Raw genomic sequence first — 24234 nt, forward strand, 5'->3', positions numbered from 1 at the left:
GATTAGACTCTGCCTAGGCCCTCTGCGTTTTCTGAAGCTCCAATGTCTTGGTGCCTTTCTTGGTCGGCAGTCCCCTTTCCTTACAGAACTGCTTGAGCTCAACAGTACTGTACCTTTCAAACGATGATGAGCTTGAATTCAATCTCTGCAGGTATGGTCACAGACATTCAGGTAGAATGAGCCTAAAATCTGAAAAAGCAAAAGAGCCAATCAAGGAGATTTCAAATAAAACTCAAAATCAAATCAAATTATTTATAAATATATAAATATTTATGAAATCAATGTATGGCACTGCATGAACACAAGTCCTGATCTGATCAGTTGTACCTCAATGTAGGAAATTGTGTTACTGGTTAAGGGGGGGGGTGAAACCCTACTCTAGCAGCAACCTCAATTGGTCAGAGTGAAACACAATCAAATCCCAAATTGACCTGTGCTTAACTCTCTGGTATCTTGCACAAAGTAGTCAGGCTTAACTTAGAGGCAATGTGTTGGAACCTAAATATGTCAGGTCACCTAGGGTAGCCTGGCCTAGGGTAAGACACTATCACTAGAGGCACATGTGTGAAGGTTGCAAACCACCCAGCGGTAAACCAACATAATTTCACTCAAAAAGGACGCTACACCAATGTTTGGAAAAATATGGATTGCTTTATATTAGGTTCTTCTGTATATCTCTTTTCTTTTTACACCAATATTTCTCCTTATTCCTTCTCGCTTTGCTTAACAGATAACATTTACAATTTCATTTCACATTCCATTGGTCAGTTTCATTACAGGTCAATATGGCTTCCTTTACATTTACTTAACAGTGCTACACATTTAATGAAGAAGGAAAGAGTTAAAGAGACCAATCTATGCTGTATTCTCATTGAACAATGGCCTCCTAGAAGTATTTCCAGGAGCTCACACCAATGATTTCCTTGACTTTTAACTCCCACACCGTTTCAGGGTTACTGGATAAGTAATATATCCTGCACTACATTCCTTGTGCAGGGAGACTACCACTCCGTCTCCAAACAGGTACTGTCCTCTCTTAGCAACTCCCAGAGGACTTATTACTGAGGCGGTATTCCCCTCTACCCCCCGTTTATCTGGCGCCTTTTGCTCTGAACTCGTGTAACCACCCACAGCGGATTCCTCCTATTAAAACAGGCAACCCACTGTTACCACGAAGGGAAACCTCTGACCCTGCATCAACGGAGAGGTGTAGTTCACTCGGCCGATACCGGCCAACTGGGTTACTCAGGGGCACCCCTTCACTCACTGGCTGCTGCTGACTTACTCACAGCCCTTATTCAGCAGGGCTGCCGGTGTGCTTGGGGCGGATCCCACTCTTCCAGTCACCCGACAATCCTCTTTCACCTTTTCCCCCCTTTCCGCCACCTTACTTGGCTGATTTGACACAGGGATGAGGCAAAGTCCCTCCTGGTTCGTACTCTGGCTGGTCCTCTACCGGACTACGGGTTCTCCGCACTTGCTAGAAGGACGAAGGAAGGCCAGACGGGGGCTGCCGGTGAAGTACTCTCCCGCGCTGCTGCCGTCGTTCCTTCGTTGTCGGCGCTACCGCTCCTGCGCGTCGGAGTAGTGTCTCTGTCTGGCAACGCCTCCGAAGCCCGGGGTTCCAGGACACTCCCCGGCCTGCTCACGTACAGCGCCACTCCTCACACAAGGCCGGTATCACGGAGCCTGCGCAAGACTAAGCGCTCCTCGGCTCATGCGCGCCGCCTGCCACTACCACAGTCAACGCAGGACCCTGTGACTCGCTTGAATCTCCCTCAGATCAATCGGTAAGGGGATCTGGCGAGGGGGCAAGAAGCAGGGAAGGAGCTTCAGACAGCGTCACTTAAAGCAGGGGTTGCAGGATTCACAAGGGCCAGTCAGTGTTCCACCAATGCCTCCAGCTACCAAGCCTTAGCAAGAGGGTTTGGTCAGGGATGAACGGGGGAACGTCTCCTTGGAGAGGCTGCCTATTCCACCGACAAACTAACTTCTCCTAGCGCGTCCACCTCCTCTCACCACCGCCTCCCTCCTCTAGCTCAACAGTCTACACAAAATGGCTTCCTGACCCCTACCCTTATATAGCCTATCCTTACAGGGTCCAGTAAGGTCCAGAAGGTTCTGGAAGGCCTAATACTAACCTATGGGGCACTCTAGGGGACTGACAGTTGTGGCAGTTAGAAGCCACCATTTTGTTGAACTAAGGAAATTCCTGTCAGGAAGGGCACCTAAACTGAGGTGAATGATTATGAGGGTAAAAGAGCACCTATCCCCTTGACCAACACCTTGAAAAATCTAGTGGACACAAAAATAATTAAAGGCATGAGAGGCAAAAAGGGGACAAAATAAATAATACATTGGAGGGACTACGCAAAAAGTCAGACAGGTCTAACACGCGTCCCCCCCAGCTGAAAGTGGGGAGAGCTACCCAACCCCTTGGGAGTCCTCTTCACTAAGGCAAAAATACCTGGAAAGACCGTCTGCATTGGCGTGGTCCACTCCAGGTCGATGTTCCACCCGGAAGTCCATTCCCTGTAGGGAGATGGACCACCTCAACAGCTTGGGATTCTCCCCCTTCATCTGCATTAGCCAACGAAGGGGGCGGTGGTCAGTCTGAACCAGGAAGTGCGAGCCAAACAGGTATAGCCGCAGCTTCTTCAGAGCCCACACCACCGCAAAAGCTTCCCTCTCAATTGCACTCCACTTCTGTTCCCGGGGAAGCAGTCTCCTGGATAGGAAGACTACAGGCTGATCCAGGCCCTCTTCATTCAGTTGCGATAACACTGCCCCAATGCCATGATCTGATGCATCTGTCTGGACAATGAATTCCTTGGAGAAGTCTGGGGCCCTCAGGACCGGTGCTGCACACATTGCCTGCTTCAGTTTCTCAAAAGCTTGCTGACAAGCTTTCGTCCAAACTACCCGTCGAGGTTGTTTCTTGGAGGTGAGCTCTGTGAGGGGCGCTACCATAGTGCCATACCCCTTCACAAAGCGACGGTAGTATCCTGTGAGGCCCAGGAAAGCTCGGACCTCAGTCTGTGTCTTGGGGGGTTCCCAGGCCATGATTGCCTCAATCTTTGCCTGCAGGGGCTGCACTGTCCCCCTACCCACCAAGTGTCCAAGGTACACAACCGACCCCTGCCCAATCTGGCATTTGCTGGCTTTGATTGTCAATCCAGCTTGTTTCAGGGCCTGGAGAACTGCTTGCAAATGTTGCAAATGGTCCTCCCAACTGCTACTGAAGACAGCAATGTCATCCAGGTAAGCAGCGGAGAAACCCTCCATTCCAGAGAGGACCTGATTCACCAGCCGCTGAAATGTGGCAGGGGCATTTTTGAGCCCAAAGGGCATCACGCAAAATTGGAAGTGTCCCTCAGGCGTGGAGAAGGCTGACCTTTCCTTTGCTCCATCTGTCAAGGAGATCTGCCAGTACCCTGAAGTGAGGTCAAAGGTACTTAGGTATTGGGCAGCTCCTAGCCGGTCAATTAATTCATCCGCCCTAGGGATCGGATGAGCATCAGTCTTTGTAACTGAGTTCAGTCCCCGGTAATCCACACTGAACCTCAGTTCTGGCGTGGTGCCTGGTGGAGCGGCTTTTGGCACTAGCACCACCGGACTGGACCAAGGGCTGTTGGAAGGTTCTATAACTCCCAGCTCTAGCATCTTGGCAACCTCTCCATGGATGCTAGCCTTCACCTTGTCGGACAGCCGGTAGGTCTTCGACTTCACTGGTGGGCTGTCCCCTGTGTCCACATCATGGGTACACAGGTGAGTCCTTCCCGGGACAAGGGAGAACAACGTAGAGTACTGCTCCAGTATCTGGCGGCAGTCCTCCCGCTGTTCAGGAGTTAGAGTGGGAGAGAGAATCACTCCCTCCACTGACCCATCCTTCTCTTGAGACGAGAACAAGTCTGGGAGAGGTTCGCTTTCCGCTTCCTCTCCCCCATCAGTCACCATCATTAAAATGACCTCGGGCCTCTCATGGTGGGGTTTGAGTCGGTTGGCATGCAGCACCCGTAGGGGCTATCGAGGGGTCTTAAGGTCCACCAGGTATGTGGCCTTACCCTTCTTCTCCAACACTTCAAATGGGCCTGTCCAGCGATCCTGGAGGGCACTAAGCTCTCCAGGCTCCATCACCCACACTTTCTGGCCAGGCTCCAATTCCACCTGGTGAGCATTGTGGTCATACCACTCTTTCATGACTGCCTGGCTGGCCTCCAAGTTGTCAGCAGCTTGCTTCTACAACTTCGCCATTTGGCTCCTGAAGGCCAGCATGTAGCTCACCAAATCCTGGGGGGGTTTCCTGGGAGACTTCTCCCAACCATCCTTCACCAGGCTGAGAGGACCGCGTACAGGGTGCCCATACAGAAGTTCAAAGGGGCTGAAGCCCACTCCCTTCTGTGGCACTTCCTAGTAGGAGAATAGCAAACAGAGTAGGAGGACGTCCCATTTCCTCCGCAGGCTTTCGGGCAGACTTCTGATCATGCCCTTCAAGGTTTTGTTGAACCTCTCAACCAGTCCATTCGACTGGGGGTGATAAGGAGTGGTGAACCGGTAGGTCACTCCACACTCCTTCCACATTGCCCGCATGTAAGCTGACATAAAGTTGGTCCCCCTGTCAGACACAACTTCTTTGGGGAAACCCACTCGGGTAAAGATCCCCATTAGGGCCCTAGCCACCACAGGTGCAGTGACAGTCCTCAGAGGGATTGCCTCTGGGTACCGTGTGGCATGATCCACCAGAACCAGGATAAACCTGTGACCAGCTGTTGTTGGTGGATCCAATGGCCCTACAATGTCGATGCCCACCCTTTCAAAGGGGGTGCTAACGACGGGAAGTGGTACCAGAGGAGCTTTCAGCTTCACCCCTGTTTTCCCACTGGCCTGCAGGATACACATCCCCGACAGTAGGTGTTGTACGCCACTTTCATCTGAGGCCAGTAAAAGTGGAGGACAAGCCGAGCAAAGGTCTTGTCCTGACCTAAGTGTCCTGCCAAGGGTATAGCATGAGCCAATTCCAGCAGAAAGGCTCGGTATTGTTGCGGGACTACCAAGGCCCTTGACGAACCAGGTAAGGGTACCTTGGGTTCACTGTAGAGGAGTCTATCCTCCCAGTAAATGTGGTAGTGTCCCGTAACATCACCTGCTGCCTGGGCTTCAGCCTGTCGCCTCAGTCCCTCAAGGGTAGGGCACTCCCTCTGCCCCTTACAGAATTCCTCTCTGGTAGGCCCTCCCTCCACATGCCACTCAGCAGGGATGGGTAGGTCCTCCAGGGAGTCTACTTCCCCCTCCACGGACTCCTGGTCCACCACCGCATGTGGCCGATCTGTCACATGGGGTGTAGAAGCCGAAGCAGGCTCTTCCTGACTTCGGGTCTGTCCCTTTTTGGCAGCGGGTTGGGCCATTGTTCCAGGCTCCAACCCAGGCGAACTCCCTCTCCGGGCAGTCGCAGACCTTGTGCTCACACAGGCCCAGTCGGGTGTATCCAGCATCGCGGTGTGCGTCCGGTATTCCACCTCTCTCCAAGCGTTGTGCTCCATATCATTCCCCAGCAGACAATCAACTGGCACGGCAGGGCTTACGGCAACTCGAAGTGAACCTGCAACCCCTTCCCACTCAAAGGGAACCTCAGCCACTGGATAATGGCCCACTCTGCCGTCAGCCATCGCGGCGGGGTGGAGTACATTGGGAACCACCTGCTCTGGAGACACCAGTTGACTTCTCACCATAGTCATACTGGCTCCTGTATCTCTCAGAGCCTCCCCTCTCTGGCCATTGATGGTGATCCACTGCCCATACTTAACAGTATTTGGGGGCACCTGGATCTTAGGAACCATCTCCCGTTCTCCCAGGGACACTAAGGTGACACCCGCCCACTCACCCCCCTTATCTACGGGCAACTCCTCTCCGAGCGCTACACTAGCTACTCCCGGTGGTTTTCCTCCGGTGGGAGGGGGTGGTCTCTTTGGGCATCTGACATCTCCCTTATAATGTCCAACACCACCACACTCAAAGCAGTGGAGAACCCTTGGCTGCTGGCTTTGGCCAGGATTAGGGTTTCTGGGCGGGTTTGCCCTAGGGGTGAAACCTGTTCCCTTTCCCTGGAAATTGTTTTGGGGACCTTTAGAGAACTCCCTCTTTTTATCTCCCCCCTCCTTCTTCTGGGGGGGCGCCCTGTCCAGCCTTTTGGGAATCCCCTCCAGTCCCCTTTGAGGACACCCGGGTACTTGCCCAGATGTCCGCCTCCTCTGCAAGCTTCCGGGGATTGGTCAGCTTGCTGTCCACCAGGTGTTGGCGCAGCTCGGGAAAGCATTTCTCGAGGAGGTGCTCTTTCAAAAATAGATCATACAACCCCTCATAATCCCTCACCTCACTGCCCTTTACCCAGCCCTCCAATGCCTTTCTTGCATAATCAAGGAAGTCCACCCAGTTCTGGGTGCTTAACTTGTGGCTCCCCCTGAACTTCTGGCGATACCTTTCCGGGGTAAGCCCAAACTTCCTGACCAATGCTAGCTTCATGGTGGGGTAGTTGATCTGCTCCTCTGATTCCAAGGCCAGCAAGGTGTCCCGACCAGTAGGAGGCATGTACTTATACAACCCACCCCCCCAGTGCTTCTCCTGGATCCCATGGGCTCTTAAGGAGACCTCATAGGCTGCCAGCCACTTGGCTATGTCATCCCCCTGACTATAGCTGCCAATTATATCCTTAGGCAGGTAGGGTCTGGACTCCCTGGTTGGTTCTCTGGTTTCGCTGCCACCATTTGGAATTGGAAAGAGTCCCCGTTGCAGGGCCTGGAGTTCTAACTCTTTTAGTTTTAATTCATGAGCCATTCTCCGCTCTTCCTTCTCCTGTTCTAACCTCCTCCCCTCCCTCTTTTCTTCCAACTCCATTTTTGCTATTTCCCACCTTAACAGTCTATCCTCTCTCCTGTCAGCTAACTCGGTTTCTGACAACCCTCTCGATGACACACTGCTGCCCTCCCGTGAGGTTGCCTTGGGGCTGATTGACATCTCACCCACCCCCGGGGAACATTCCGCAGTCCTATCAATGACAGTACCTCTGTCCGATTCCTCCTCTTCCACCGTTCCCTCCTCATTGCGTGCTTCCACCCAAGCCCTCAAACTGGTCTGGAGTTCCCCCTTCTTGGCACCACGCTTAAAGAACACTCCCAATTGTTGACAGAAATCTTTTAGCTGAGCCACCGAATAGGTGTCTAGTTTTTCTAGTGCAAACTCCATTTTACCACAGGCAATTCAAAGCTACACACACAAGTAGAATAGAGTTGCAAGGCAACCTGAAGCTACCTCCACCCCACCACCAGGAACAAATTTGAAAAAAACAAAAATAAGAATTAAGAGGGCCGCTGAGAGAAAACTCCTGGTGTAGGCTAGTGAATTACGCTCAATTACTACAGAGTAGTTGCAACCACAGTCAGGATCCCACCGCTGCCACCAACTTGTTGGAACCTAAATATGTCAGGTCACCTAGGGTAGCCTGGCCTAGGGTAAGACACTATCACTAGAGGCACATGTGTGAAGGTTGCAAACCACCCAGCGGTAAACCAACATAATTTCACTCAAAAAGGACGCTACACCAATGTTTGGAAAAATATGGATTGCTTTATAAAAATAATTAGGTTCTTCTGTATATCTCTTTTCTTTTTACACCAATATTTCTCCTTATTCCTTCTCATTTTGCTTAACAGATAACATTTACAATTTCATTTCACATTCCATTGGTCAGTTTCATTACAGTTCAATATGGCTTCCTTTACATTTACTTAACAGTGCTACACATTTAATGAAGAAGGAAAGAGTTAAAGAGACCAATCTATGCTGTATTCTCATTGAACAATGGCCTCCTAGAAGTATTTCCAGGAGCTCAATGATTTCCTTGACTTTTAACTCCCACACCGTTTCAGGGTTACTGGATAAGTAATATATCCTGCACTACATTCCTTGTGCAGGGAGACTACCACTCCGTCTCCAAACAGGTACTGTCCTCTCTTAGCAACTCCCAGAGGACTTATTACTGAGGCGGTATTCCCCTCTACCCCCCGTTTATCTGGCGCCTTTTGCTCTGAACTCGTGTAACCACCCACAGCGGCTTCCTCCTATTAAAACAGGCAACCCACTGTTACCACGAAGGGAAACCTCTGACCCTGCATCAACGGAGAGGTGTAGTTCACTCGGCCGATACCGGCCAACTGGGTTACTCAGGGGCACCCCTTCACTCACTGGCTGCTGCTGACTTACTCACAGCCCTTATTCAGCAGGGCTGCCGGTGTGCTTGGGGCGGATCCCACTCTTCCAGTCACCCGACAATCCTCTTTCACCTTTTCCCCCCTTTCCGCCACCTTACTTGGCTGATTTGACACAGGGATGAGGCAAAGTCCCTCCTGGTTCGTACTCTGGCTGGTCCTCTACCGGACTACGGGTTCTCCGCACTTGCTAGAAGGACGAAGGAAGGCCAGACGGGGGCTGCCGGTGAAGTACTATCCCGCGCTGCTGCCGTCGTTCCTTCGTTGTCGGCGCTTCCGCTCCTGCGCGTCGGAGTAGTGTCTCTGTCTGGCAACGCCTCCGAAGCCCGGGGTTCCAGGACACTCCCTGGCCTGCTCACGTACAGCGCCACTCCTCACACAAGGCCGGTATCACGGAGCCTGCGCAAGACTAAGCGCTCCTCGGCTCATGCGCGCCGCCTGCCACTACCACAGTCAACGCAGGAACCTGTGACTCGCTTGAATCTCCCTCAGATCAATCGGTAAGGGGATCTGGCGAGGGGGCAAGAAGCAGGGAAGGAGCTTCTTTCAGACAGCGTCACTTAAAGCAGGGGTTGCAGGATTCACAAGGGCCAGTCAGTGTTCCACCAATGCCTCCAGCTACCAAGCCTTAGCAAGAGGGTTTGGTCAGGGATGAACGGGGGAACGTCTCCTTGGAGAGGCTGCCTATTCCACCGACAAACTAACTTCTCCTAGCGCGTCCACCTCCTCTCACCACCGCCTCCCTCCTCTAGCTCAACAGTCTACACAAAATGGCTTCCTGACCCCTACCCTTATATAGCCTATCCTTACAGGGTCCAGTAAGGTCCAGAAGGTTCTGGAAGGCCTAATACTAACCTATGGGGCACTCTAGGGGACTGACAGTTGTGGCAGTTAGAAGCCACCATTTTGTTGAACTAAGGAAATTCCTGTCAGGAAGGGCACCTAAACTGAGGTGAATGATTATGAGGGTAAAAGAGCACCTATCCCCTTGACCAACACCTTGAAAAATCTAGTGGACACAAAAATAATTAAAGGCATGAGGGGCAAAAAGGGGACAAAATAAATAATACATTGGAGGGACTATGCAAAAAGTCAGACAGGTCTAACACAATGTATATGAATAGACTGGTAAAGGATTAAGTTGGAGGCTAAATGCCAAGACAAGAGGGTGTCAAGCATGCCCCTGTTTGTCTCTCTCCATGCAGACTGTTATCATCAAACACCACCAGAGACATACCCCTGGACAGTGTCACCAGCCCATAGTCCCTGACACTGACTGCTGCCATCATTCTTGAACAGAGTTTCTGTGCTCTGCTCAATTACTGCAGTGTCCAGTCTATCAGTAATTGCCTTTCTTCAGTTGAGGACAGCAGCATAGCAAGAGATGCATATGGGGCTGCAGTCATGCAATTCACAGTTCCTGACTTTCACCTCCCAGGCAGGGGGGCATTTGTTGCCGAACTATGACCACCCTGCTTGTAGCTGAGTACGTGCATTTGAGATGGGAGCTGGATGATGCCAGTCACCAAAATGCCTGACCACATTGGCGATCACCATATAGGGAGCAGAATGGCCTGGTGACTGCTGCTTACAGCCAGAAGAGATCAAATATAAAGTATATGACTGTGAAGTAATGCCCTATTGGCCTTCTACTCATACTCTTGGCCTGTTTGTATTCAGCTATGGTCTGTGTTATCATGCACTAGTGACTCCCTTGAAGCTGCCTCTGATTTAACATGTTAGTGAGCATTGCAACCGAGCCATAATTTCTCCATGTGTGCATATCACACAGGACTGCATTCTTGAAATGGCAGCACAGACTCTCATTTTAGGGGGTGTTAGTTATTCATCTCCAGAATTTCACCCAGATCAAGAAAGAGACAGGCTTAAACAGAAGAATGCGTCAGGACAACAACGATAGGAAGTCAGGACAAAAGGGAAAACTGGACTGAAAAAGAGCCCACAACAGGTAAGTAAAGAAACAGGGATGATAAGAAGGTGGAAGACAGAGGCATGAGGCTGAAACAAGACTAGACAGCCTTTATATTCAGCAACCCCGGTATTCAGCAAACCTGACGGCAGGCTCCAAAGAATCACAGAGCAGTCAGGCTTAACTAGAGGCAATGTTGTCAAGTATTTATGCAGCACTTCAGACAGTAACAAACTAAAAGCGCAACACAAGGAAAATCCCACACCAATTTAGAAAACTGTACAATTTAATCAATTATTTACAACCAAAACAACAAAAATCCAATCAGTAGAACCGGTGATATGCAGTTTTAACCATTTAAGTGACAATAGTGCCGAGAACCACAAAGCACAAACCGTGGTAAAGTGTGCAGAGTTCTAAAGCCACAAAAAGCATATGTGTGTGTGTGTGTGTGTGCGTGCGTGTGGGTGTGTGCGTGCGTGTGGGTGTGGGGGTGTGTGTGTTTCCTTTGACAGCTATGTAGTTGCCTTGCAGACACTGCATAAATTTATCTGATAAACCCGAAGAAGGAATCCACAAGCTCTGGAAAGCATTACAAACATAAAAACTCTGGGGGAAAAACTGAAATGAAACGCAGGCAAGAAATCCATCTTATTGTGACAAATTAACAATAACAGCAGGCTCTATTCATGAAAAAAATCAACTGAAATCAAATGGAGTTTTGCGCAATCTCTCTCATAGCCACTCAAAGTATTATTCATTTTTAATACATTATATTTCTCTAACTGGAGATAAAGTAACATTTAGAAGGATTTTCTCTCAGAAATATTCTTCCAAAGAAAAGGCTGAAGCCTCTTGAAGAGGTAGTAATTCAAGCCATGTGCTGAGAGCAGCTAATTATCTGCTGCTCTCCATTCAGCATTCCATCTTGTTTGTGAGAGAACATTCAATGGGCTTTACATTGTGCTGACTCTTCACAGAAAAAAGGAGTTCAGAGTTACTGCCTGCAGAATTTGTGGCTTTAGTTCATAAATCTGAAGAACTTTGTATGTTATGCTCTTAATAAAGTTTATTAAGAGCATAAAGTGCAAAGCTCTTCAGATTTACTTGTACTGAGTAAGTTCACCCGCACTGTACCAAGATCACATAGGTCATTGAAACAACTGTGAGTTGTAGACTAGGGATTTCTTTATTTTAGAACTGCTTGGTAGGGTAGGGCACAGCTGGTCTATTCTCTGGTTTTACTTTGGTTGTAATAACGTTTTGAAGCAGATTTCTGCTTGTTTGTATCATTTGTATTCATATGACTGGGTTGTATAATAGGCATGTACAACTATTCCCAGAGCATGCAAGTGGATCACGGGATGTTGGAATAGACTGACTGAACGCTGTGTTTGAGGCATTAACGATTGAAGGTGAAAGATAGGAAGAAGTTGGTCCATCATGTCTCCTTTGATGTAAAAATCCAGGATTGTTTATGATCTTGTCCTGCGTGGAACTACAGAATGAGTGGAATCTGCGGCTCCTAAATTTGTGACCTAATTTTGTAGAGCCAACCCTTATCTCAGTGCAGCACTGAGGTTAGAGGCGGACCCTTTAATTAGAGGATTATAGGTGAACCATCAGGATCCTGCCTTGAAATAAGACTATCCCCATACTCTTGCAATGCCTCTCGTTCTGAGTGGACTAAACGTTGATTTGGGTGGAAATAGACGTTACCGTTCAAACTGGTCTAAAAAGTAACACTGTAATTTTGCATGCCATATTCCTACAATGAATTGAATACCACACACCCAAGTACTGGTGAAGACAGCAATTCTTCATAAACCCCTATGTAATAGTTATTATGTTATGGGATGTGTATGTCCATTTCTCTGGCATTTATTACATTCCCTGCTTGCATTTCAGCACTGAAATATTAAAAAGTAACAGTTCAGATTGCTTAGCCTTGCTTGTGCAAGGTAGTCGGACCCCATTGTCGTATCTACTGAGTGTCATATTACTGCAAAGTATAACAAATATTGATGCTTTAAACATTTTGTCATAATCATGAACCTCACTTAGAGGTGTGAAACAGGAGTAAACAAGAGACGCAAAAATACAAGATCCAAAATACATCTCTATTAATCCAGAAATACTGGAATTTGGCCAAAGAAAATTGTTCTCAATAAGAGAAAATTGTTGTTTTTCAAATCAAAGTTCAATTATATGTAATGTCTGAGCACAAACAGAAAAATGCGTTGAACGAAATCAAGAAAACGTGGTGCTCGTAGACAGTTCATATATTTGGGAATAAATAATTATTAATTGCCTAACAATGAAATAAGAAATGTGACTGTAGATATGAAGGTAAGAACATTAAAAGAGATGCCATGATTAAATAATGAATTTATACACAACACACCAGTGTCAAAACAATCAACTTCTTGCTATTGGACTACAATTCCCAGAATGCGTTCTAGTGGGGGACGGGAGATGATTTAATGGATACAGAAGAGAACCTCGCTGGCTGTGACCAAGGCCTTACGAAGTCGAAATGTATCATCTTTTTACCGCCACAATTGTCTTGATTGAATATCCTAAACTTTTTAATATATGAGTCTTTGGAGTGCAGCGTTTCTATGTAGCATTGCAACATATGTGTGTGAGTGTGTGTGTGCGTGTGTGTTTACAGTTGTACAGTAACTAGAGTTTCAATTGACTGTAACATGCTAAGCTTACTGCAAATTGTGCCAGTACTCATGGTTTTGTGGTTGCTCCAGTATTAGACTTCACTGTGGATCCAAGATTGATTACTCTGAATTTTTATCCCTACTCTTTTTTCTCTGATTTCTCACCAGCACATCCCACAATATTTGTTTTGGTATGTTTTTAGGCATTAACCTCTGCAACATTCACAAGCGTATAGTTTGTGTATCTCCTACAGATCCTTCTGACAGTTACAGATTTCATGACTCCCTTATTTATCCCTGTGTTTGACCTTCTACACAAGAATACTATTATTAATGAGCTGCAGTACTGCAGTCATTGAAATAGTGATACAATAAACTCTAGGGACAGCGCACCAGTGAGTTGCTTGGCACACCTCCAATAACACATCCTTATAGTAGTGAGGAGCGGCTGTGAATGGCATAGTAGCTTCAGTTTTGTACATTAATAAATAATAAAGATAGCAACTGCTCTGTGTCAACTGGAGTCATAAAAGACTGAATGTCATATTGGTGGGCTACAGCAGTAGTAGAAATCAACCTGCAGCACTAGCAATCCAATCAGGAAAAGTTGTTGCAAGTAACACTATTCAAATAGGCACTACTACTCCAACCACTAACTTTATGAAACTAGGAAATTTAATGAAAGAAATCTTTACATATGTTGAAGAGCAGAAATATTAAATTGCCTTGAAAAAAGCAGGCCCTGAGGGATCTCCTATTTCCATAATTTTTACACATTTATGAGGGTCAATGGAGAGAGTGGAAAATAATGAGAATTGTCAAACAAAATGATGAAGCTAACATTCCAAAACACACAGCAACAACCAGTATATATCAAATAGCAACACCACACTTTGATGCACCAAACTGCTTGGAATTGTGCAAAATAATATGAAGTATTAGAAAAAAGCACCGCATTGTATCAAGATGAATTCAAAGGAAATAACTGATTAATTCAAGATTAACACATGTAACTACCTCTAAAGGGAAGATGTTACACTTTTGCAAAAAACAGATATTATATAAACACAAATATGATCATGGAGACCACCCTCTTACTTGGAAGCATAAAAATCATCTGATGATTCATAAGAACTATCAAGCACATCCAAAAAGATTTTTGAGGGAGAGAGTATGATAAGGTGATAACGCCCTCAACAGAAAAAAGAAATGCATTACCAAGATGGAAAATGGAATGAGACAGCAAAGGAAAAATAAGAAAAGAACAAACTTAAATAAGGAAGATGTCTAGAACAAAAGGGTAAGCCATCTCCTCAAGTGACAGAGGAACAGATGTATCTTTTTATCAGAATAAACATTTACATCTGTGGAACTAAATCTATTGGTGACTTGGGATCAGTCCCCTCCTATGCTAATAACTGAGTGCTCAATTTACGATGTTGGATTAAAAAATATGAAAACAAAACCACTGGGTATGGGATCCCACCGGCATAGCTTGCCACAAGCATATAATGAACAAGAAAAAGTGCCAATGCCGCTAATTTGAAGATCAAACTTTTGTTTAGTCAGAACACCCGGGTGAGACAATGTGTTTGTTGAATTTAATTCCACTTTTTTTTATTTTCTTTGAATTTTCAATTGATCACTTCTATTTGAGTGAATAATTTTTGCATGTGTTATACAAATGTTTAAAACCTGGTGTGCACAACAAATATAATATACATTTTCTCACAAAAAACCTTACTTATTTACAAGATAGTGCATCCTAATAAACATTCAGTCTTCATTCATACATCAATCAAACCACTACAAACAACAAAAAACAAAACATAAATGATTCGATAAATGCTGGAATAATGATATTCACAACAGAAAGCCAATGTTTGTTTCACAACAGATTGGATATGTGCAATTTTTCCTTGCATCAATTATTAATTTCTCATTTTTAGGCTTATAAGGAGTCTACGCGTTTCGAACTACCGTTATTTCGTAGTTCTCATCAGGACCATATCTGTAATGGAAAAACAGAGTTTGTTTTAGGATAGGGGGTTGACTACTACTACGCTGCCTGTGCCCAATACTACAAGTTTCCTCACCTACCTCGCACTCGTCAGAGAAAACTGGAAATGTTGTTTGAACCTCAGTGTAAAAAATATATAACAAAAAGCCACAATCAGGAAATGAACAATTCATAATCACGTATAACCAGCATTCAAACCCATCCACTGCTTTTCCTCACTTACTTGGAAGTGTTGGTTGACCCGTTTGGACTGGCCTGGCTCGCCACTGTCTAGATGGGGAGGGAGCAATAACGTCTTGGAATTATTAACACGGTATCGTATGTGTCTGTGGTTCTTAAGCGTATAAGATTCTCAAAGCGCCGCTTACCTAGTGGAGCGAGTCAGGCGCGTTGTGTGACTGTTAGAGCTTTCGCCGTCACCGTTTTTTGTTCTGTGAAGCAAAACATACGCGATGTGTTAAAAAAATGTATCTAAATGCTGCCTTTGATCATTTAATTGGCAGTCCGATAGCCGAGCGTTTAATTGAATTGCGGTGTCTCTTACTTGTGAAGACCGAGCTGACAGGTATCTTAATCCGAAAGCCATCCAAACGCTGACCTAGTTGCTTTCACTTCCTGGTCCGCATAGGATCATGGGAAGTGTAGTACTCAACTATTGCGCTATTTGTGGTTTGAAAAAACTTTTTTTGTGTAAAAACTTTATTGTTTCTGAGTGGTCACTTCGGGTGAAAGGCTGTCAATATTTTCGATGGTAATATTAATGTTGGACGAAAGTTGTCGACCATTAATCGCGCATATCAATTAGCTACCTTGTACGGATAGTGTGTCTAAATGCTGCCTTTGATCATTTAATTGGCAGTCCGATAGCCGAGCGTTTAATTGAATTGCGGTGTCTCTTATTTGGGAAGACCGAGCTGCCAGGTATCTTAATCCTAAGCCATCCAAACGCTGACCTAGTTGATTTCACTTCCTGGTCCGCATAGGATCATGGGAAGTGTAGTACTCAACTATTGCGCTGTTTGTGGTTTAAAAAAACTCTATTGTTTCTGAGTGGTCACTTTCTAAGTCATTTTCCACTTTCGAAATTACTGTCCAATCATCTCGCTTTCTTGATGGTTTTTTTCTTTCCAATGGTTGACCAAGGGGGCGTTAGCAACATTGTTTTTAATTCTCGATTTGTGCTGTTGTATCCTCGCCTAGAGAATGCCTGCTAGAAAAAAGACCAAAAAAGACAATGGAAAGAATGGTATTTGTATCGACCTTCTGCCCCAATTCAAAGAAAGCGAGATGATTTGGACAGTAATTTCGAAAGTGGAAAATGACGTAAGAGGTGGAGACTTGGATGCTAAACTAATAAAAAGAGAGGCAATGCTCATTGTAAAATTTAATACAGCCTTTTCAGGCTTGAACGAACTGATGGAAATTTTAAAACTGTAATTACATTAATACCCCAACAGGGTCAGTTACCAGCGTTAAGTATAACAATTCATTAAAGCATGGCGTATACACACCGACATCAAACCCACAACAATAACCAAAAAGGAAAGTGTTCAAAATACAACTCAAGCACAGAAAAAGAGATTGACGAGCACACTATCCATACAAGATAGCTAATTGATATGCGCGATTAATGGTCGACAGCTTTCGTCCAACATTAGTATCACCATCGAAAATATTGACAGCCTTTCACCCGAAGTGACCACTCAGAAACAATAAAGTTTTTTAAACCACAAACAGCGCAATAGTTGAGTACAAAAAACGGTGACGGCGAAAGCTCTAACATTCACACAACGCGCCTGACTTGCTCCACTAGGTAAGCGGCGCTTTGAGAATCTTATACGCTTAAGAACCACAGACACATACGATACCGTGTTAATAATTCCAAGACGTTATTGCTCCCTCCCCATCTAGACAGTGGCGAGCCAGGCCAGTCCAAACGGGTCAACCAACACTTCCAAGTAAGTGAGGACAAGCAGTGGATGGGTTTGAATGCTGGTTATACGTGATTATGAATTGTTCATTTCCTGATTGTGGCTTTTTGTTATATATTTTTTAGACTGAGGTTCAAACAACATTTCCAGTTTTCTCTGACGAGTGCGAGGTAGGTGAGGAAACTTGTAGTATTGGGCACAGGCAGCGTAGTAGTAGTCAACCCCCTATCCTAAAACAAACTCTGTTTTTCCATTACAGATATGGTCCTGATGAGAACTACGAAATAACAGTAGTTCGAAACGCGTAGATTCCTTATAAGCCTAAAAATTAGAAATTAATAATTGATGCAAGGAAAAATTGCACATATCCAATCTGTTGTAAAACAAACATTGGCTTTCTGTTGTGAATATCATTATTCCAGCATTTATCGAATCATTTATGTTTTGTTTTTTGTTGTTTGTAGTGGTTTGATTGATGTATGAATGAAGACTGAATGTTTATTAGGATGCACTATCTTGTAAATAAGTAAGGTTTTTTGTGAGAAAATGTATATTAAAAAATATAACAATCTTTACTAATTTCTCTTGACTGGAAGCAATTGATGGTCAATGATCTCAACACAGTGACATTTTGGAATAGAAAAAAGACTAACATATATACTCATAATCTGACAATATAAGGAGAATAAACCCTTCCATCTCTTGTAAATGATTCAACCCTAACAAAAGGAGAAGCAAAGAGAGCAGTGTCATCATTCAGAAGAATAGGCAGAATTACACAACAGAAGATCTGAAGTAACGCAACAACTCTGTTCACCAGCTACAAATATGTATTGTCCCAACAACAGCATATTATAAAGAAATACATGATGAGTGTAAAATTTGGTTACAAAAATTCTTCACCTCTAAATACTTGAGACATCTTATGATGCCTATATTCTAATTGTTACCAAACATATCTCTACCATCTCTACCATCAAGAAGTCATCATTCCATGAATTTCTTCTTTGACTGAAAAATCTATGATAACATATTCACTTGTATAAACATTACTCTACTTTATTAGGGACTCAATTGACATCTTGACTTGGCTTGCTGGGATTTACTGGACCCAGAACAAAATTCATATAACAATATACTTAAAGATCCGTTTGATGGTCTTACAAGATGATCTTGAGCTACAAGCAGAAACATATGTATTCTCTAGATCATCCAGTCTGTGTGTGCTACCCAAAATGGTTGTAGAGATGAGTATTTATATTGAGTTGACACTTTTTCAAGTTTAAGATGCAGTCAAAAAAGAGGTACAAAGCATTAATGGGCACAGGTCTATGCCCTTAAAGGCTAATATTTTTGTGGGATAGATTAAGGGGAAGTGGGCCTTGTTAGAACTGGTCAAACACCTTTCCCACAGTGTTACCCTTTTAGCAGGTTTTTCAATGATAATTTCATGATGTGATGATTACATTTCTATGATATTTTACTGAGTTAAACTGTCTACCATATTAAATTTACTTCACAGCAGGATTTCAATTTAGATATATAAATGTATGCTAAAGGCCACATACAAGCTTCTAGAATTTAGACCCATTGAGCAGTAAGACATTCCACCTTTTCTATCAACTGCCTCCTCTAAATGCAAATACACATTATTATCTTAAAAGAGTGCAGGAAATCCATCCTTTTGCATTCTTTCCTTTATTTTCTTTTGCTGGATATCTAGTATGTGGGTCTCTGGGCAGCTGAGACCTACTACATAGATTGTACCTGCCTGTTCACATCCCTAAAAATCACAAATGATTTTTTGATCAAATTTGCACTCTTTCATATGTTAGCTGCAATGTGTGCCCAGTGGCACAAGATGCAAAAAGTAAAATGTCTTATGTGAAGTTGCCAGAGAAGTTTATCCCCACTTACATAATTTTTTTTACTTTTGCTTAAAACAGTACTCATGGTGACACCAGCTTTAGGCATGTGTTCAAAAAAAGGGAATGTCATATTTTCAATTACAATATGTGAGTCGATGTAAAAGTGTACAGAATTTGCATAGCTGTTTAATAATCAAATCTGAAAATGTAGGCGTGTTCCTGCTTACTTTTACAAAGGTAACATTGGTTTATAAGCCACATTATGTATGGTGGTTGCCGCAGTCTGTGTTTTTAAAATATAACTTTTTTTCCAGAATCTTACTTTTGTAACACTTTTTGCAGAAAAACTCTAAACTTCATTGTTATAGCTTGTGGCTAAATGGAAAAACAAAATCAATGTAAACATAGGATTTTGATTGATTATCTGCAGAGCGTGCATGCCTTTAGTGAGTTGCCTTAATGAGTAGCCTACTTTATCTGGCATTCAACAAATTCCTCATCCATTTTCCCTGGCAAAATCCTATGTGACTGATTTTCTATATTTCACACCTCATTATCATAGTAGTCACTCACAAACTTCAAAGGCTGGAGTACAACGGATTGTAGATGATTGACTAACGCAATCCCAGGCCTCCTTTTGCTGCCAACATCAACAATTGCATTTGCTTCTGTTGTGTAGAAGAAATCTCACATCTCAGCACAGTAGGAGGTGGGTATCAGATATGTCCTATAGAGGTGGGGCTTTTCTAGGAACATATTGAGGCAGAATGGGGTGGCCTTAGCCAGAGTTTAAAGAGAGCTTCTAGAGAGCTGTGGAGAAAACTGAGAGCTGATGTTATTGTGCTACTACGGACAAGTTCCCAGTGATTGCTTTTACAGTTACATAAAAACTGGGTAGGACTATAGCAGAACTTCTGTAGGTAAATTGTGTGAACTTTAGTTTGGTTTACTTATGGGCTCTCACTACTTATACCGGAGTTAATATTTTAAAAACTACTGTCAGAGGTTTCAGTAAAAGAGCTGATCAAAACAAAAGAAGATACCTGGTTGCTGTTTGCTGATATATTCCCTTCAACGTGTCAAAGGGCTAAGGAAGATAGCCTTTTGCTCAAACATGTGGTAATTGCCTGTCTACACATGTCTCTTCAATGATGTGCAAAGTGCACCAGATGTCATACTTTCACTTCTGGATCATACTGGGGACCTACCACATTCTGCACGTAAGCTCATTTCCTTGACATTTTTGTTGGCTAAAAGGGATATGCTCCACTGGGAAAGCAGCAGACCGCCCACCCACTTCAAGTGGCTTAAAAGTATGTCATATTGTGACAAATTTGGTAAGGACCATGACCTACTTCAACCACCTACATCCTGTCCTAGGGATATTTGACAGCCTTTTCATGAATATCTCTACACTCTTGAACATGATACTACTGATTAGAGTCTTACCCCTTCTTCTTATATCTATTGGCACTTTACCTGTATGTTCCATAAAAATACACTATGGTTTTATATGATATCGTATCACTACTCTCTGTGATGATGTTTCATATTGCCTCTCTGTTTCTCACATTCTATTTGATGATGTGACTTTCAACAGCCTCAAACTGTTGTCTGTTTGCAACTCTTGAAAAATCAATAAAGACAATATAAAAAAGACGAGTGCCCGTCAAGTTCCTGCCCAAGGTAGTCTACTATCCTTTCAGATGTTCTCTCTCAAGTTTAGAGAGTGTGGAAGGTGCCAGAGACAGAAATCTGCTGAAAGAAAACCAGTAAGCCAGACTGAACCAGGCATTTTTCAATTAACCTCTGTCAGATCTGACTCCTCAGAGGCAGGATTCTCACAGAATCCCGCCTTTTATTAGTACCAACTCTGCTTAGAAATTCACTTAAACTTCATAGTGGCCAAAAGAGGGGAAAAGTCATTAGTGAGTGTGTTGTGTGATTGGAGATCTGGAATAAGACGATGAGATCCAATGAGTAATATACTGATCATTAAGTTCCGTTTCTACCTTATCAAACGATTGTCTGACATGGGTCAGGGGCTGTCATGTCATGTTCTGATGAGGAAACAATTGATGGATTCATCACCAATCTGTCTTTCCATCAGGGTGGAAGGGGTTAGAGAGAGAAGAAAGCACACTAGATACCAGGGTTATTTTTTTTCTAAAAAGAATGAAGTGGGTGATAACCCATTCTGGTAATGATGGATAACCTCCACCCCTTCACCCAAACAGTCCTTGGGGTCAGTTTAGGGGATTTATACCCAGTCTGCTCTCTTCTCAAGGGGGAGGGCAGTAAGCACACTTGTAGGAAAGTGGAGTGTTTTGCAGTGAGGCAGGTTAGGGTTCACTATGTAATACTCTCACGATGCCCCTAAATAGGTTCTTTGGATTCACAATAATAAATACCTAGCTCATTCCTGGTAGAGTGGCACAGAGTAGTCAGGGTTTACTAGAGGAACATGTGTTAAACATTGCAGAGTACCAGCATGGCGATAAGTAATTGACAATACTTGAAAGAAATACAACACTAATTTATAAAAATAAAGCAGATTTATATATAAATTACGACAGCAAAACAAACACAAGCAGGTGGGTATAGTGGGAGTTATGGACTTCTGAAGGTAAAGTAAATCAGCAAAGTTCATTACTGTTGAACTTTAACATTGCAGTCAATGGTAAAAAGCATTATTGACAATCAGTAATTTGCAGGTCGAGTTGCATGGAACCGACTGGGGGGTAAGGTGATATGGGTCCCAGGACCAGGTTATGACAGTCAGTAGAAATTTACGTGGTTCATAGGGTCCGGTTGCAGAGTTTCTCTGGCTGTCCCTGGTGCTATAGCGAGATCTGCGGGGAGCTGGTTTTACAGCTTATATGGGGCTGGTGAGGAAAAGGATGCAAAAGGTTGACAACAGACCAGCTGAGGTGGTCAGTTGAAGGGGCTTTGTAGTTCCCTAGAGTTGCAGCATCAAGTAAAGATGGTAGTTGCCGGACGAGCCACCAACCAGCCTTGTTAGCAGTAAGGTCAGCTTGAAGATATTTTATTGTCCAAAGGTACGGGGGGAATGGTAGCCACCTGAAACTTTCAGGAGTTCAGGACTACATTTTCCACAATGCACTGGACCATGTACTCTAGGGCAATACCTTGGCAGGCACGATGGCTAGTGATTCTTTGGTTCCTGGAGCATGCCTTACCTGTAGGCTGCAGGGGACTGTGCCACAAGCCCAAGGGAGCTCTGGAGTTGCTCTTAACGGGTCCCTTTGTCTTAGGGGACTGGTCTATGGTCCAGGAAAAGTCATAGTCATGCAGTTGCAGGGTGGGTGCCACAGGTGCAGAGTATTGTGCATTTGTTTTGTGCAGGTCCTGAAGTTGCAGACTTGGGTCTCTTCTTTGTCTATTGTTGCAAATCAAATCAGATATGAGGCTCTGATGCCAGGGGGGCTCCTTAAATCCTAGATTTAGGGGTGTTAGGGGTGTGGGTGCAAGCAGTGTGGATACTATTAGCCCCGGTGGCTATTTCCTCCCTCAGGTGAACACATCTGAGGGAGGGGTATACCTCCTTTGCTACCCAGAACCCTATATTTTTCCACTTCTAAAACTGGCAGAAACCCTCCTTGGCTGCACAGACCAGGTAGCCCACCCTAGGGTTGTGGCTAGCCTTCTGGGAGTGTATATCACCTGGCTACCTAATCCCCCAAATGTGCCAGGAGGCAGGGAGATGTAGTGGTTTAACAAAAACAGGAGCAAACTTAATTTCCAAGTGAACATGGGTATCAAGTAGAACTTGTAACAAGCATTCACATGGAACTCTTTTAAAGGCAAAATACAATGACGCAGAACGTTCTGTGTAGAATTATTCTATGCCAACATTTAAATTACAATTTTTAACAGACAAAATTCTGTGTGGACTTAATCTATGTTAACATTAATTCAAAAGAAACAGCCAGCATTTTATGGCTCAATTCCATTCAGCCGAACCATTAGCAAGTCAATATACACATTTGCAAATATGAGTTTGATAAAGGATTTTTTGGAGAGAAAAATAGAAAAGAAAGACCCCAATTGAGAGAAACCAAAAAAGGAAACATGGTGGTCAATTGTGTGAGCGTATATGATATATTCGTTATTTTATCAGAAAGACAGCCACATCTGTTTAATACAATGAAAAACACTAAGGATTGGTACACAGTGAGAAGGGGGTAAATCCTTACCTATTATACCAGTGGTAGGAAGCTTTCACAAAGGTTTTGGAAGTTTGCAATTTTTAAGTAGCCCCACTGGAGAAAAACGGGGCATTTAGACAAAACAGTCCATTTCTGCCATGTCAGTGAGAGTGAAAACTTACAGGAAAATGTTGCTGAACACAGTAAGAACTCTCACCATACTTTTACAAAATTGAGGGCAGGGGGATGGCTTTAGGAGGCAGCCTGGATGCATATCAGCAGCAGTGTAAGCTTTGAAGCTCACTGCCTTGATGTACCACTTCACTAATTATTCTGTTATGGAGGAAGGTTCCACCTCCTACTCAACCAGTCCTTTGTTTCTGACTCCTGTGAGTTTTTACACCTTGTGACAGGGGATCAAATTTCTATCTCGGAGCCAGAAACTGCAGGTTGTCAGGCAGGGCACTTGAAAGGCTGGAGAAACCAGGTGGACAACCTGTAAGGTAACAACCTGGGTGCATGTGGCATCAAACCCAAGATGGGAATCATGTCTTGAGTGATGAGACAAGTTATTTGATGCCAAACATGACTATTTTCAGTTGGACCATAATAGAGCTGGCAACCTCAGGGGTGTTCGGATGCCAATTCATGTTATCCTGTGGCCCCTGATCACTTATAGTAGACCTTAATGGACAGAGGCTACTATAGGGACATACCTGCTTGAACTTAGAAGCCTTCACCTTTAATATAATGCACCCTGCCTCCTGGGCTCAGGAGGCCTTCCTTAGGAGTGACTGGTATATATTAAAAACAGTGTTTTGATCTTGCCACACATGGTGGTGGAAAAGTTGAGGTGGAGCAGTATGCATTGCTAATGCAGTCTGCAATAGCAGAGCTGCTGTCATCTGTTTACCTGTGTCACTCAGGGTGGTGCAATCAGTGCTTCAGACCCTGGTACCCCTTTAACTCCCATGCCGTAGGTAACATTGATACCATTTACCAGGGACTTAAAAAGGGGTTAACGTCTTTGCCAATTGAGGTCACTAATTCACATGTATTAGATATAGGAGGAGAGCAGAGGGGCTTGGTTAGCAGGCTCCAGTGCACTTTCACAGTCATAACCATCAAAATTGGGACAGAATGTGTGGAGGTAATTATACAAAAAGGGTACTTTTCTACAAGACCTCAGCCACCCCAAAGAAAAGTGATGAGCAATTTAAGCTATCATCTGTTAGTTCTTATCATCTATGTGGAAAAACCTGGAAAGTCCATCTGCATTGGCATGGCCAGTCTCTGGTCTATGTTTCACTGAAAAGTCCATACCCTGTAGGGAATTGGACCACCTTAAAAACTTGTGGTTCTCTCCTCTCATATGCGTCAGCT

General features: G+C 44.3%; 1 long non-coding RNA gene across 1 annotated transcript in view; it reads right to left on the minus strand.

Annotated features, from left to right (window-relative positions):
- LOC144799183 (uncharacterized) overlaps positions 1 to 24234 on the minus strand; it is a 73193-nt gene that overhangs the window by 4225 nt on the left and 44734 nt on the right. The window contains exon 3 of the long non-coding RNA XR_013603769.1: positions 114 to 189. This is a non-coding gene — a long non-coding RNA (uncharacterized LOC144799183). The remainder of the gene's footprint in view (positions 1 to 113; positions 190 to 24234) is intronic.

The sequence above is a fragment of the Lissotriton helveticus genome, chromosome 12 (genome assembly GCF_964261635.1).
Source record: "Lissotriton helveticus chromosome 12, aLisHel1.1, whole genome shotgun sequence".
NCBI lineage: Eukaryota > Metazoa > Chordata > Amphibia > Caudata > Salamandridae > Lissotriton > Lissotriton helveticus.